The sequence below is a fragment of the Ixodes scapularis genome, unplaced genomic scaffold, assembly GCF_016920785.2.
Source record: "Ixodes scapularis isolate PalLabHiFi unplaced genomic scaffold, ASM1692078v2 PGA_scaffold9__187_contigs__length_104089568, whole genome shotgun sequence".
NCBI classification, from domain to species: domain Eukaryota; kingdom Metazoa; phylum Arthropoda; class Arachnida; order Ixodida; family Ixodidae; genus Ixodes; species Ixodes scapularis.
Window position 1 is genome coordinate 74172493 of NW_024609884.1, and position 13685 is coordinate 74186177.

The 13685-nt window shown below is 47.8% G+C and overlaps 1 protein-coding gene across 3 annotated transcripts in view; it reads left to right on the plus strand.

The window, feature by feature from the left end:
* The window catches only part of LOC8053393 (complexin), a 1077036-nt gene that overhangs the window by 561148 nt on the left and 502203 nt on the right, over positions 1 to 13685 (plus strand). The gene's annotated exons all lie outside the window — the stretch shown is intronic.

The window sequence follows — 13685 nt, forward strand, 5'->3', positions numbered from 1 at the left end:
AAAGGGGACAACATACAAACAGTTTGTGTGTTGTCCCCTTTTTCGTTCGTCGCCTCCGGTTTTTCTAAAAATGTGTAACATCAACCAGCTCGCCTGCCTACTCACTCTATTTTCAAACTTTCAATGCCCATTACGAGTGGAAGTGCGTACGTCCATACGTGCTTGTTCGTTTTCAGCAGACAACGGATATATCAGAAGTACGTGCTAGGCACCTCTTGTGCTTACATCTATATCAGTCATTTGCTCTTCGTTTGATTCTAAGGGGAAAGAGAACAATGTTCAGCTAACCTGAGACTGGGGTAGTTCAGTCTCAGGCTAATCCAACATGGTTACTATTCACCACCTCTTCTGCACTGCGCGACAGAGGTAGCACAAACTCGAAATTGACGCTTTTTCGCATTGGTTGAGTACCTTCCACAAAATTTTAATCGAAGACGAACGGACGGTACGTTGGGGCGTGTGTTGTTGTGCAGCGGTTATAATGAGAAGGCCTGGTGAACGTTCCCGAAACCCCTCTTCTCCCTGGTGCAAGCAGATCAGGACATTGAGTGTGTGCACAAAGGACGTCTGCGCGATGCGCGTAAAATTTTCGGAAGCCTTCTTTCTAGCGGCTCCGTCCCACGACAATGGAAGACGGCACACGTCACTCCAATTCACAAGGGCAGCAGTGTACCATGCACTCTCTACTGTGTCCTCTTATCGACCAATATCTTCCACATCCATAATCTGCCGCACAATGGAGCGTATTCTCAATGCCGAAATTCTTGACTATCTGGAGTCCGAAGCACTACTATCACCACACCAATTCGGCTTTCGTAAGAACCGCAGTTGTGAACTCGCTCTCGCCACCGCTGTCAACACACTCAGCAATAGCTTGGATGGCAGAATCCCCTGCGAAGTTGTCCAGCTAGATTTCAAACAGGCTTTCGACAAGGTAGACCATAGCCTACTCCTTCAGAAAATCCGACGCCTAGGATTTACAGGAAGCTGTTTTGACTGGATGTCCAACTTTCTGAGTGGTCGTCGCCAACGGGTTGTCTATCACGGAGCTTCCTCCACCTGGTCTGATGTACTCTCGGGCATACCACAGGGCAGTGTTTTGGGACCAACCTTTTTCAACATCTTTATAAATGACCAGGGATGGGCAAAATACTTGCAAATATGTATCGAAATACAAATACAAAATACTTCGTAAAAATGTATTTAATTACAAATCTAATTACATTTCCAAAAAAGCATTTAAGTACAAGATACAGATACAACCAAATGTATTTGGTCTCCTCCAAATACTTTTCCAAATACATTCCTCAAAATTCGCGTCAGCGACTTGAGGGCACCTGCAACAAGTTTCTGGGTATATCATTTTAATTTTTCATCGCACACTCGGAAGTTAGTGTGCGAGGCTCTAGTAACGTAACTGAAATATAATAAAAAAATGTAATCAGCTTGGATGTAATAGGTGAAAAAATTATAGCTTCACGCAGCTTTTTTTGTGGATTACATTTTGGTATAGACCAACAAAGAACCGAGACGACCAAGACGCGCAGCACTAGCTAGAGAATTTTTTATTGTTGCAATTCGCACCAGTTACGAAAATCTGGACGACCCGCGCATTTAGAATGTTCCAGGCAAAAATATGGATGGAAATTAAGCTGGAAAGCATCACAAGTTGTCACAGGCAGTTACTTAGCCAGTTTGCCTGTGAAAGTCGATTTTGTCACCATTCCTGCCCTGGACTAGCACCGTAATCACAAAGTCACTAAACGCTTGTGCTTGATTGAGAGACACTGCATTCGGTGCAGAACGTAGTTTTCTTCCTGCTCTGGTCAGTGCCTTTGAAATAAAGCCAGAGGAGAAAAAGAAAAAAAGCCCCATGGCCGAATAAAGAATGGAGACTATATCTTACAACCACATGCATAAAAACAAGATGTATTTTCGCCCACAAAATTGTATTTAATTATAATTGTATTTAAAATACCCACGTTTTAGTATTTAAATACACACGTCAAATACATTACCCAATTTGTAATTAAATACAAATGCAAAATACACAAAGTATTTGAAATACGTATTTCAAATGTATTTGAAATACTGCCCATCTCTGTAAATGACATCACCGTCAACCTGGTCTCCAAACCCCTGCTCTACGCCGACGACTTGACCCTGATTATGCCGGTAGCTCGTCCCAGCGTTGACTACCCACGCCTGCAAGAAGACCTCAACGCTGTCGTCCGGTGGTCTCGCATGAACCGCTCGGCTCTGAACGAGGCAAAGTGTACCTCAGTGCTTGTTCACCACCATCAGCAGCAGCTTTCCCGCCAAGCTCCCAACCTTGCCGGGACCCCCTTGCGTCGGGTTGCTGCCATAAGGCTGCTTGGTGTAACCCTTGACAGCAAGTTGCGCTTCACTAACCATATCAGCAGTGTTCTATCCAAAGCCCGAAGGATGCTCGGCTTTGCTCTGCGGGTATCCAGGGGAATGGGCCCACAAACTCTGAAACACCTCTTCACTGCACTGGTGCTCCCCCACCTAGAGTATTGCAGTTCTATTTGGGATCCTGCGCAAGTACACTTAGTAGCTGCTCTGGAGAGTGTTCAGCGACGAGCAGCATACGTCAGCCTTCGCCAGCAGTCCCCGCTGGTACCCCTTATCGGGATATCGGAACAGCCCAACTGCTGCGCGCGGTTCACTGGGCCCCATTGTCCACTTGTCGCAAAGTCTCCTCGATGCGACTCCTGGCTCTCGTTCTCCAATTTGACGAAAAATCGCTGCCTCTTTTGCAAGTGCGGAAAACCCGTACAGGGACCCTACAGCCCCTTCTATCTCGCACAGAGCGTCATAGAGGCTCTTTCCTGGTGCGGTCAGTAGACCTATGGCGCTCACTGCCCTGTGAACTGACGGACAATCTCCCCACAAATAAGGAGGAATGTAGAACGTTCTGCAGTGCCATCGCCAGACACCTGCGTGCTGAATGAACCGAATGTGTAATGTAGCATCCCGGTTTGCCCTGGGGTGGGTTGTGGCGGAGGCTGCGGACCATCGAGCAGGTTGTGTTGCAGAGCGCCCTACGTGACCACTGACTGTAGGGTGCAGTGGGGCGCCTGCGCCGCTGGCTGGTTTTGGGGCTTCCGCGGTGTCGGCCACGACTTACTATAGGGATTTCCCAGTCCTCCTTCTTTACCTTCATTTTTTTTTCTCCTTTTGGTGCTGCAGGCCTCTGGCACGGACCCTCGGTCTTTCTGCTCTCACCGGCATCTCTTGCTGAGTGCAAATAAGTATTATCATTATCATTATCATGACAACCGTTTTGTTGGGGGGGGGGGGGGGGGGGGGGGGGTGGGGGGGTTCGATGGCGATCGTGGTGAGGGGCGACAGCGGTCGAGGTGGGGAGGCGACAGCGATTTCGCGCCCCTTTCCCTGCATCTTCCAATTAAATTTCTCAACTGTCTGGGGAGAAGGGCAACCTTTCGCCCCCTTCCCCCTCCTCCTTGTTCCGACGCCACTGGCCAGCTCACCGTCCCTCGATCCGCGTCTTCGGAGGGCCAATCTCTGCTCTCCAAACGTCGACGGTTGCCGCGCATGTTGTGCCTTAGCCATACACTGACAAAGCCTGGCAGACCGCCAGAAGAAGCGGCTGCCGAAATGGAAAAGGTGGAACGGCTGACAACGGATGAGAGGAGAGCCACGTGACTGGGCGTCCCGTTACGGCGAGACGCCGAAATACACGTCTCGCGAGCGAACAAGTGTGTTTATAGGTACTCGCCGCTCCAAAAGCTGCTTGCTGACGTCCAAGTTCCCCTCCAAGAAATGGCTCTTTGATGCTCTGTGCTAGAAGATCCTCGTGCTCCAAATCTGCGACCGGGCCCTATATAGCTCCGTCGTCGAACTGTCAGGCTTCGTGAGTATAGAGGAGGCTATGGTTGTGCATAAAGGGGCGACGACATCGTTCGCTTACGGCCCTTGACATGGTAAAGAAGGCTGCCACCTTTCCTCGAAGAAGAAACCGGCTATTCCGGCCGGTTGGTGTGGGGTTACGTGAGATTGAACTGGTAAAAAGAAAGGCGCAGTGTTGACATTCAGAAATTCAATTTATTTTGACACGAGTTTCCCAAAGTGGAATCAATTGACATAGATCTATTAATACACCATATCACATGTAAGTACGCGACGAATACACAACACTGAACTCAATAACGTACATAGATGTATCATGTATGCCATTTATTCCAAATTAAAGCTCCGAAAAACTAAAATCTCACACACTCATCCTGTGCAGCAGGTGGAGGTGTGATCATTGCTGTTTGCATAAAAATGGCTGCGAAATAAATAACGCTTCAATGTAAAAATGGCTCTAAGACTCGGGAGGCACTCACTTGATCGAATGACGTTTCAGCGAACGCCCACGTTTCACCGAATGACACTTTAGCGAATAGTCTGACGCCGCGAAGCGGCGTTTTCGGGTGGGCCAAATGGGTTCACATTTTTGTAGTGAGCCGCCGCAGACTGTCGCCGGGGCGAAGCGGCGAAAGCGCAGTGCGGCGGATGGGTTAACGCGCGCCCCCGTTATTCGCTAAAACGTCGATTCGCTCAAATGTCGCTATTCGCTAAAACGTCATTCGCTCATATAATATGGGACCCCTAAGACTCTGAGCATGATACTCGGCGAGGAGATTTCGAGCGTAAATCTATTATTTTCAAAACTTGCTAGTTTTGGATGTCTTGGTGGTGAACGCGGTTATCGACCACGAGCACCGGCACGAGCCTATGGCTTGAAGTTTTGGTCACTCGTAAATTCGTGTAATGCGAGCGTGTTTTAATACCTCTCGAATCGTGAATTACAAAAGGATTGTGTTCTAAATTTAAAGGGATGTCTTGCTCGCAGACATGTAGTGTACTTAACGCGTTACAAGTAACGAGTTACTTCTACTAGTTAGTATTTTCGGTAACGAGTAACGTATTTAGTTACTTTGAAGGCCAAGTAACGACTAATGGTATCTCGTTACTTTTGAGGAGTAACGTGTACAACAACGTCTAAAAATCCTCGATTGTTTATTCCATCCTGAGTATGCGTCTGTTGCCACAAAGGCAGATGGGCCACCCGAAAACAGCTAAACAGTATGACAGTATTCCAACGTATATCTCTGAACGCGTCGGGTCAGGCACTGACTGAACTCTGACCTTCACCCAGCGAACAATAAGGTTCGTTGGTTGAACCGTCTAGAACCGGGTACGGACCGAATGTAAGCCCGGAGGTTGCGAACTCGGGAAGGTACATAACCCCATTACCCGCCGTCCTCAATGAACGCGCAGTTCCCGAAGATTCACCAGCTCGTCCTGAAGAATAACACTGTTGTTCCTTCGAGCGCGTCGGTAGAACGACTCTTCAGCGTCGCCGGAGATGTTTTTTTCAAGGAAGCGGGGAAACATAACTGATGAAAACTTTGAGAGGCAGCTACAGCTTAAGAGTAACGTCTACTTAAAAGAAAACAATAGACCATGAAACAAAAAGTTGTGTATTCGGTTGTCAAAGTAACGTGAAAAGTAACTCGTTAGTTTTGAGGTAACTCACGCGTTCCTTTTGAGAATCGGTAGCGAGTAACGTATTTAGTTGCTTTTTGAGCGAGTAACGGTATTTAGTTACTTTTTTGGGGTAACCTGTACATGTCTGCTTGCTCGCCATTCTCCGATCTCCTTTGGCAAATCGCGAAAACCCTCTACACTCTTACCCAAAAGGGTGGAACAAGCAACTTTTACACCCTCTATCGGGTAAGGGAGGAAGTTCCTTGCTCATTACCTCCTCGAGGGAGACAGACACTACATAATTAATTATAACCCCCTCCACCTCCCCCCCCCCCCCCCCCCACCAAAAAAAAAAAAAGAATTCGTTTGGGTATTTGAAAAAAACTGGCAAATGACAGCCGGTTTTAGATACAGACCGGCAACTGACTTTCTATCAAAAAAAAAGAAGATTATGCCGGTTTAAAACCGGGCAGGTGGTAATTGGTAAGAGGACTGCGCGTTAAGAATGGCGTGGCAGGTCGAAGAACGAAACCGCAGCCCAAGTGCAGGTCTCAAAAGCCGGTGGCAGGAGCTTTCGAGGGCGTATCCAAAGCAGTTGGTCAGTAACGTTTTTGGTCCAAAGAGATTACGCGATCTTTGACCCTCGCGCTCAGGCGGTAGCTCGGACTCCCGAAGACCTGGCCTCGCTTTCAAATTTTGCTTGGTGCCTGATGATGTGCGGTGGTTAATTGATGAGTGCATGTGGGTTTTGGCAATAGTCGGGCTTTTTCAGCCCCCTGGCCCCTTTTGTGAAGTTCGGTAACGTGGAGTCAGACCCTCAGGTCTCCACGGGACGGATAGTCCAGCAGAAACCGTAGGATCCGGGTATACTTCTGTCGGGGTCACCGCTAGGATCTGTCCATTGTCGCATGTTCGCGGGACGGTTGCCCCGGGGGCAAGACCTCCAGAGCCTTAGAACAATCTACACTGAACTTAGCGTTCTAAGGAAAGCAGAGCCTTACACGGTCCCGCCCGACCCACGCTGCCCACGCTGCATGGACCCGCAGTTCATCCCTCGATTGCAACACCTTATGGAGGTTTACCATTTCGCGACTTGGGAAGGCGCCCTCGCGGATCGGCTCGTGTTTGGGCTCCCAGAGGGTTCTCAGTTCTCTGGGTCTCCTGTCCCGTTCTCGTCGGAGGCATTCGGGGGGGTACGTCTTGGGTTGTTCCGGGTTCGGGGATTGAGCGGGGGCGTACGTCGGCGCAGTCGGGTTCAAGGAGAGCTTTCGCATCTCACACCGGGCCGCCTCGTGCGCTGCCTCGTTTTCCGGAATCCCGTCGTGTTCGAGTACCCATCGTATACGTCGCTGTGACTGTGTTCTCTCGGAGAAGTTTGCCCGCGAGCGCACGCCAGGCCACAGTGGAAGAAACATTTCGGTGATGACTCTGTCCGACGCGGCGACCACATGTTCGGCGCACCGAGCGCTTCACTCACACGGGGATAGAAGGCGCCCAAGTATCGGGTCCCTCCCAAGCCGACCGCTCCGTTTGTTTCTCCTAGCGGTGGTCCCGCATTCCCTCGCTCACCGCTTCTTGTTGTACCCACGGTGGAAGAAACACATTCAGGTGATGACAGTCTGTCCGACGCGGCGTCCGCATTATGTTCGGCGCACCCATGGCCTCCGAGATCCCGAACCGCGCGCGCGAATGCGCGCGCGCCAAAGCGCCATTTTTGCTAAGAATTGCCCCGTACCTGCGCCGAAATGAGCTCGAACGAAGAAAAACATTTTTTTTTTATTATTGGTCGATCCTAATATTTAGAGCAGTACAAAGGAACGAAAATGGTACAAATGTGTATTTGCTATTTCACAGCGTCTCTACCCTACGTTTCACCTTAGGTCAGAACACAGTCAAAGGCTCAAACACATATAGTCACGAACACACACTAAAAGTGCAAGTTTAGGGGCATTCGCAGTGCTTGATCGGTTTAGCCAATAAAATAGCACGTACAGATAATTGTCGAAGGCCATGACGTCGCGCTTTTGACACTGCGTGATTGGTTCCATTGACTCGTAGCGCCACCTGCGTTTTGATTTAAGATGAAACAAAACTAAAAGCGTGAGAGATAAGACAAGCGCAAATAGAAAAGGAAAGGAAACAAGCTCTAAATCACGCTGACCCCGTCATCGACCGAATTTACGGATTATGTCGGCTGTAGCTAAAAGTCGCGAGAGAAATTGCAAAATAGTGGGGTTGCGGTTACTGTAATAAGACGGACCCGGAGTATTTTACTCCTGGTGGTATAACTTGATTATCGTGTCCGCCACTGCCTCCATGGCGAGGCTACCGCCAACCTTCACTGCCGCACACCAGCGCGCGCGCGCGTCGAGCTTCACCGCTTTGCACCGGAGTGCTCGGAGCAGCGCTTGACGCGGGGGAGCGCATGGTTTAGCGCGACTGGCTCGGAAATTATGCTAAGTACTAGTACAGGTCGGCCTTCTTTGGACTTGACTGTAGGCTGACCCCTAATTTCAAAAGGTTGTTCCAAGAAAGGAGACAAAACGCGGGTCTTTACTTACTTGAATTTTGAATAAAGACGGTAAATCAAGATAGTTCCCGTGCAGCAGTCAATTCGCGACTCCAGGAAAACGGACGGCACCAAGCGGGAAAACCGGGAACCAGCCGGAACAGGTCGCTTTGAGCCTCTCCGCGTCTCTGGCGGCTTTCGCAGACACGGGTTGTCGGCGCGGTGGCGAATAATGTAATTTGTCGAAGGTCCGAATATTTCTTAAGTTTGCCCGAGGGTTCATTAGTGTGGTAAAGCCTCAGTAGATTGTTTCCTTTCATCAAGTGTGTGAAAGCCAGTTTACTCCACAACACACGGTCGCGTGCTTTCGATTTCTTGGATAGGGAGGAATCACTGAAAAACGTTGATTTCTAGTCTGTCTCGAATCACATTCAAAGTGACGACTATTTGGTAACTGATAAGTGGTTGCTTTATAAGGATGTAGAACAATAGACTGAGGACGACAGACGAGGTGGTTCACTGAAGGAAATATCAATGTTGCAGTCAAGTGAATGGGAAGGTTCGATAGCTGCTTTTCCTGAGTTTGGTTGTGTTCGATTAGCTTCAAGATTGAGCCACCCACGCCGGTCGGTGCGTTGGCTATTTATCTTGGCTGCTTTTTGCCGATAAAGCCTCCTCACCACACCGAAGGAGTTGGGCTGATTTCGCAATTAGTTGATTCTGGAAACCCTGCTCTCTGCATACGATTAATGAGGGAAATTGTCTCCTTTCAAACGGTGGGGGATGCGTCTCACAAAGTTAGGAGCTGTCACGATATTATGATGTATCGCGCCTCCAATATCTGTATTATACCCCCGTCGAAGCCAGCAGCAGTATACGTCTACATTGCTCAAGATGTCCGGCCACAAAAAAAAAAAAAAATAAAATAAATAAATAAATTCTTATTCAGGATAAGTCAAGTTCAATGCAGAAGGGTTCTACGTGAATCTCCTATGAAGACTCTCTTCAGTTTGTCCGCATTCGTCTCCGTGCTGCCGGCTAGAATCAAATATACCTTTATTCAGCAGTTCCCCTAATAGCAAGTCAACTAAGCTCATATTTCAACCCGAAGAATATACTAATATCGCTTTAGTGGGATATAGTACGTAATATAATACATAACCCGCATATTCGTCGAAATGAGTCTCGATCGCTACTAAAATTTGAATTGAAATACGAGTATCAGCTGCTTAGTGGGGCGCCAGCCGGTTAACATGCTCCTTGGCTCAAGAAGCGCTTGCTTAATTTTCGTAATTTTCCTGCAGCCTGTGTTGTTGACCGAGCAGACAACTGGAGCTGTTTCTTAAACTCGGATACGCACAAAAGCTCGATTTCGCGGAAAGACAAGTCGCATGGTCGAGGCATGCGAGTTAGCTGAAAATTACTCTCGGTGGAACAATTCTGTAGTCATCGCCGCTTTCCTTAGCTGATCACAACTGATTAGAGTCTATTAGCCGTCTCTCCGGAGCCCATACTTTCAGTTTTGAACGAAATATCTGAAACAAAAGTTTGACATGAAAAGAAAAAAAAAACACCGGGAAAACAAAACTATGCTCTGCAAGTTTAGGTGCACCGGCTACACTTGGCCGCCGCAGTTCAAATAGCTGTAAAATAGGTCATTAAACAAAAGAAAATCTGTTAAATCGAATGCGCCAGCCGTTCAGGTGGCCCGGCCGAACCAACACCTCCTAGACAGAAAGCCTGCGCGTTGTCAGATGACGTCACGTCCAAGGGTCGGGCACGGTCGCTGATTAAATACGAGTGCCGCGTCAGCGTTTGCTCGTGGGGCTCGTTTCCTATCGTAGTCCCACGCGAACGCTGACGCGGCACTCGCATCCAATCAGCGCCCATGCAGCACCCCCGGACGTGACGTCATGTGACGTAACGCACAGGCTTTAAAGCTGTCTAGGTGTTGGCCGAACCGACGACGCTACCTGTTCCCAGCCGCCATGTTTGTTTGGTGGCGGCGCCCCCTATAGGCGTTTTACTGAAAGAGGGCGAGAGAGAAAAGGGAAAAGGGCTACCGGCGCTTTACCCCTTGCTGGTTGTGTAGAAAGAGTGAAAGTCCCGGATGAGAGGCTTGGCCGGTGTTGGGTGTCTGCAGTGCCCTAACTTCGTTCGCGCTTTCTTTTCTGTTTTAAACTCGCAAACTTAATTAGAGCCACGGGCTTCGATGGCGACAGTCCCCCGGTCATCGGGGCACCATTGCTCGGTCATAGGTGCACGAATAACGACAAAAAGCGTCGAATACTGTCCGAGGACCTATGTAGCTTGCAACGAATCTGGCAAGGCGAGAGCGGCTGCAATGTCTTTAAGCTCCTGATGATCAGCATATCCGCTAAAACGTCTACATAGACGTTTTAGCGGATATGCTGATTTTTGCCGACATTTTACGGGAATTTTCACGCTATATTAACTACTGAGCATAACAGTGGGGAGGAGAGAGAGGCTTTCTCTCAAATGAGGTGTTGCTCTATCACTCATTTTTCAAATATTTTTTTTAATACCGATTGCAAATGGAACCCACTTTGGTTTCAGCATTATCTAGAAAAAAAAAAGACTATTATTCCTTTGCATCTATTCTTACTATGAAAGATAATAAGTAATATTCTTCAGCGTCAAATAGAAACTCTTAATCGTTTACAGATGTGACCTCATTTAGCGATGCAATCACATTTTGAAGTGACCTACTAACACAGGTTGGTATCTGCTCCAAAAGCGTTAGTGGCTGCCGCCAAACCAATATTTTGCCTGCTACCAAATTTGCTACAGAAAGTCCATTGCCCATTCCATCACTGTTGCAAATAAAAAAGAAGAGCGAGAGTAGAAAATTTATGCTGCAAAAGGTTACGTCCTCAGTAGCTAGGCCACCACAATGGCGGATGGCTCGATGTCAGTGCAGGCCATAGATGATAGGAACGACGGGTTCGTGTCTTCGGCTTCCCTCACACTTAGGGTAAAATAGACACTTAGTGCATAATACATATAGTCTTCGCAATCGCGTTAAGAGAGGAAATAGCCCGTGCAACCTGCAAAAACACACACACACACACACACACACACACACACAAACAAAAAGGCCGAGATAGCTGAGTGTATCAAGCGGACGCTACAACCCATCGGGTCACTCAACACCACCTAGACAGAAGGCCTCCGCACGCGTCATCGCAGTCAGATTGATCGAGGCCTGAGATTGGGCACGAGTGCTGTGTCAGTGTTCAGCTGGGGCTCCTGTCGAGTCAGCGCGTCGAAGGTCGGGCTCGGGCCCAATAGCCGAGTTAGCGCGATCCGACTCTGAGGACGTTTCATAGAAGGAGAGGAGACCATGAAGAGGCCTTCTGTCTAGGTTGTGTTGAGTCACTCCGGTATTGAGTGAATGCGATTTTCCGGTTTTGCCTTGCGCTTCGCGGAGCTCGAGGTCACGTGGTGCTCAGTTGGCTGGGATCGCTGGGGTACATTGGGCTCGTTAAAGGGGCCCTGCAATCATATTTAAGCGTCTACCTTTTTTTGCGATTTCCACGTCTCTTGGGGTTCGGGCAAGCCAGCGGGCACGGAGAGAGCAACTAAATATCAGTGCGTCATATTTTAACCGGACGACGCGGAAACCTCCTCCACCTACGGGGGCGACCCGCGTTGCCGAAAGCGCGCGAAATGTGACGTGTTTGGTCCTCGGCTTACTACTGGTCAGAGCCGCTACAAGCTTGGTTTTAGTCGAAATACAAAATATAAGTGGCGCGAGCCGTTTCAATTCTGTATAAAATTAGTTTTTGTTCAGCATTTTAGATCAGAAAAGAAGCACGTGCAGTTTAGAAAGTACGGAAACAAGAAATGTATGTATGTATGTATGTATGTATGTATGTATTTATGCGGCGCTTGCTCTTTGCAACGAGCGTCTGCAAAACAGACACGCCCCCTTCCCCCCCCCCCCCCCCCCCCCCTAGAAAAAAAAGGAGAAGAAATTGGAGTATTGTTGCTGCTGGAGTCACCGCACTGGCGCTCCTCGTAGTTAAAGGGAAGCTGAAACACTTCTTGAAAAAAACGAGTTAGAGGTGAATTCTGGCGTATTTTTATCCCGTGAATCTGAATATCACTTTTGTTTTCCCCGAAGATGCAACTAAAAGCGAGAAAAAGCGAAAAAACATTCGACCAGTCGTGACGTCATACTAGGATCTTCGGGCCTCCGAGCGCGTGTCGCTCGTGTGTTCAGCGCGTGCAACGGCAAGCTTGCCAGGTATATTTTCCCGCACTGACACCAGTCGTGACGTCTCTTTCTGACCTTTCTGAAAATAGCAAGAGTGCGCGTGCATAGCTTTGACAGGCGCTGAAGATGCGCGAGAGCAGATATTCCGAACGCTCCTAGTGTGACGTCACGCCCCGAGAAGGAGGGGCTTCGGCGGTACTTTAAAAATTAATTTCTGAAGCCTCCGTGCACCAAATTGAAAAATAATCTTGATATTCCTGATCCTGGAGGTAGAATGAAGGCCATTGAAATGTTTTTTCTCAAATAGAGAACCGCTTCAGTTTCCCTTTAATGGGCTGAAACAGCTTGTCAGATCTCCCGAAACTCGTGCTGTTGAGAACTTCCTGAAGTCTCTCTTGAAGCTTGTCTGCCCGTCTTGTTTCCGTCTGGAACTGCCTCTTCAACTCCTTCACCGTAGACCAGCGATGGGCAGTATTTCAAATACAAGTATTTGAAATACGTATTTCAAATACTTTGTGTATTTTGCATCTGTATTTAATTACAAATTGGGTAATGTATTTGACGTGTGTATTTAAATACTAAAACGTGGGTATTTCAAATACAATTGTAATTAAATACAATTTTGTGGGCAAAAATACATCCCTCAAATTTATTGCCACGACTCATTTTGCTCATCCTAAGACGTGTCCAGAGCAGGAAGAAAACTACGCTCTGCACCGAATGCAGTGTCTCAATGAAGCACAAGCATTTAGTGACTTGGTGATTACGATGCTAGTCCAGGGCAAGAATAGTGACGAAATCGACGTTCACTGGCATACTGGCTAAATAAGTGCCTGTTAGAACTTGTGATGCTTTCCAGCCTGATTTCCATCCATATTTTTGCCTGGAGCATTCTAAATGCGCGGGTCGTCCGGATTTTCGTAACTGGTGCGAGTTACAACAATAAAAAATTCTCTGGCTAGTGCTACGCGTCTTGGTTGTCTCGGTTCTTTGTTGGTCTATACCTAAATGTAATCGACAAAAAAAGCTGCTTGAAGCTCTGTACTTTTTTCAGTTATCACGTCCAAGCTGATTACATTTTTTTGTGATTATATTTCTATTATGTTACTAGAGCCTCACACACTAACTCCCGAGTGTGCGATGCAAAATTAAAATGAGATACCCAGAAACCCGTTGCAGGCGCCCTGAAGTCGCTGACGCAAATTTTGAGGAATGTATTTGGAAAAGTATTTGGGAGGAGACCAAATACATTTGGTTGTATTTGTATCTTGTATTTAAATGGTTTTTTGGAAATGTAATTAGGTTTTTAATGATTGTTGTTGTTCACGTTTTGTTTTTATTGATGCCCTCACCACCTTGATCTCAGATCATTTGTGGGAGGAGATGAGCGATGGGGATGATGTCGGATGAAAATAT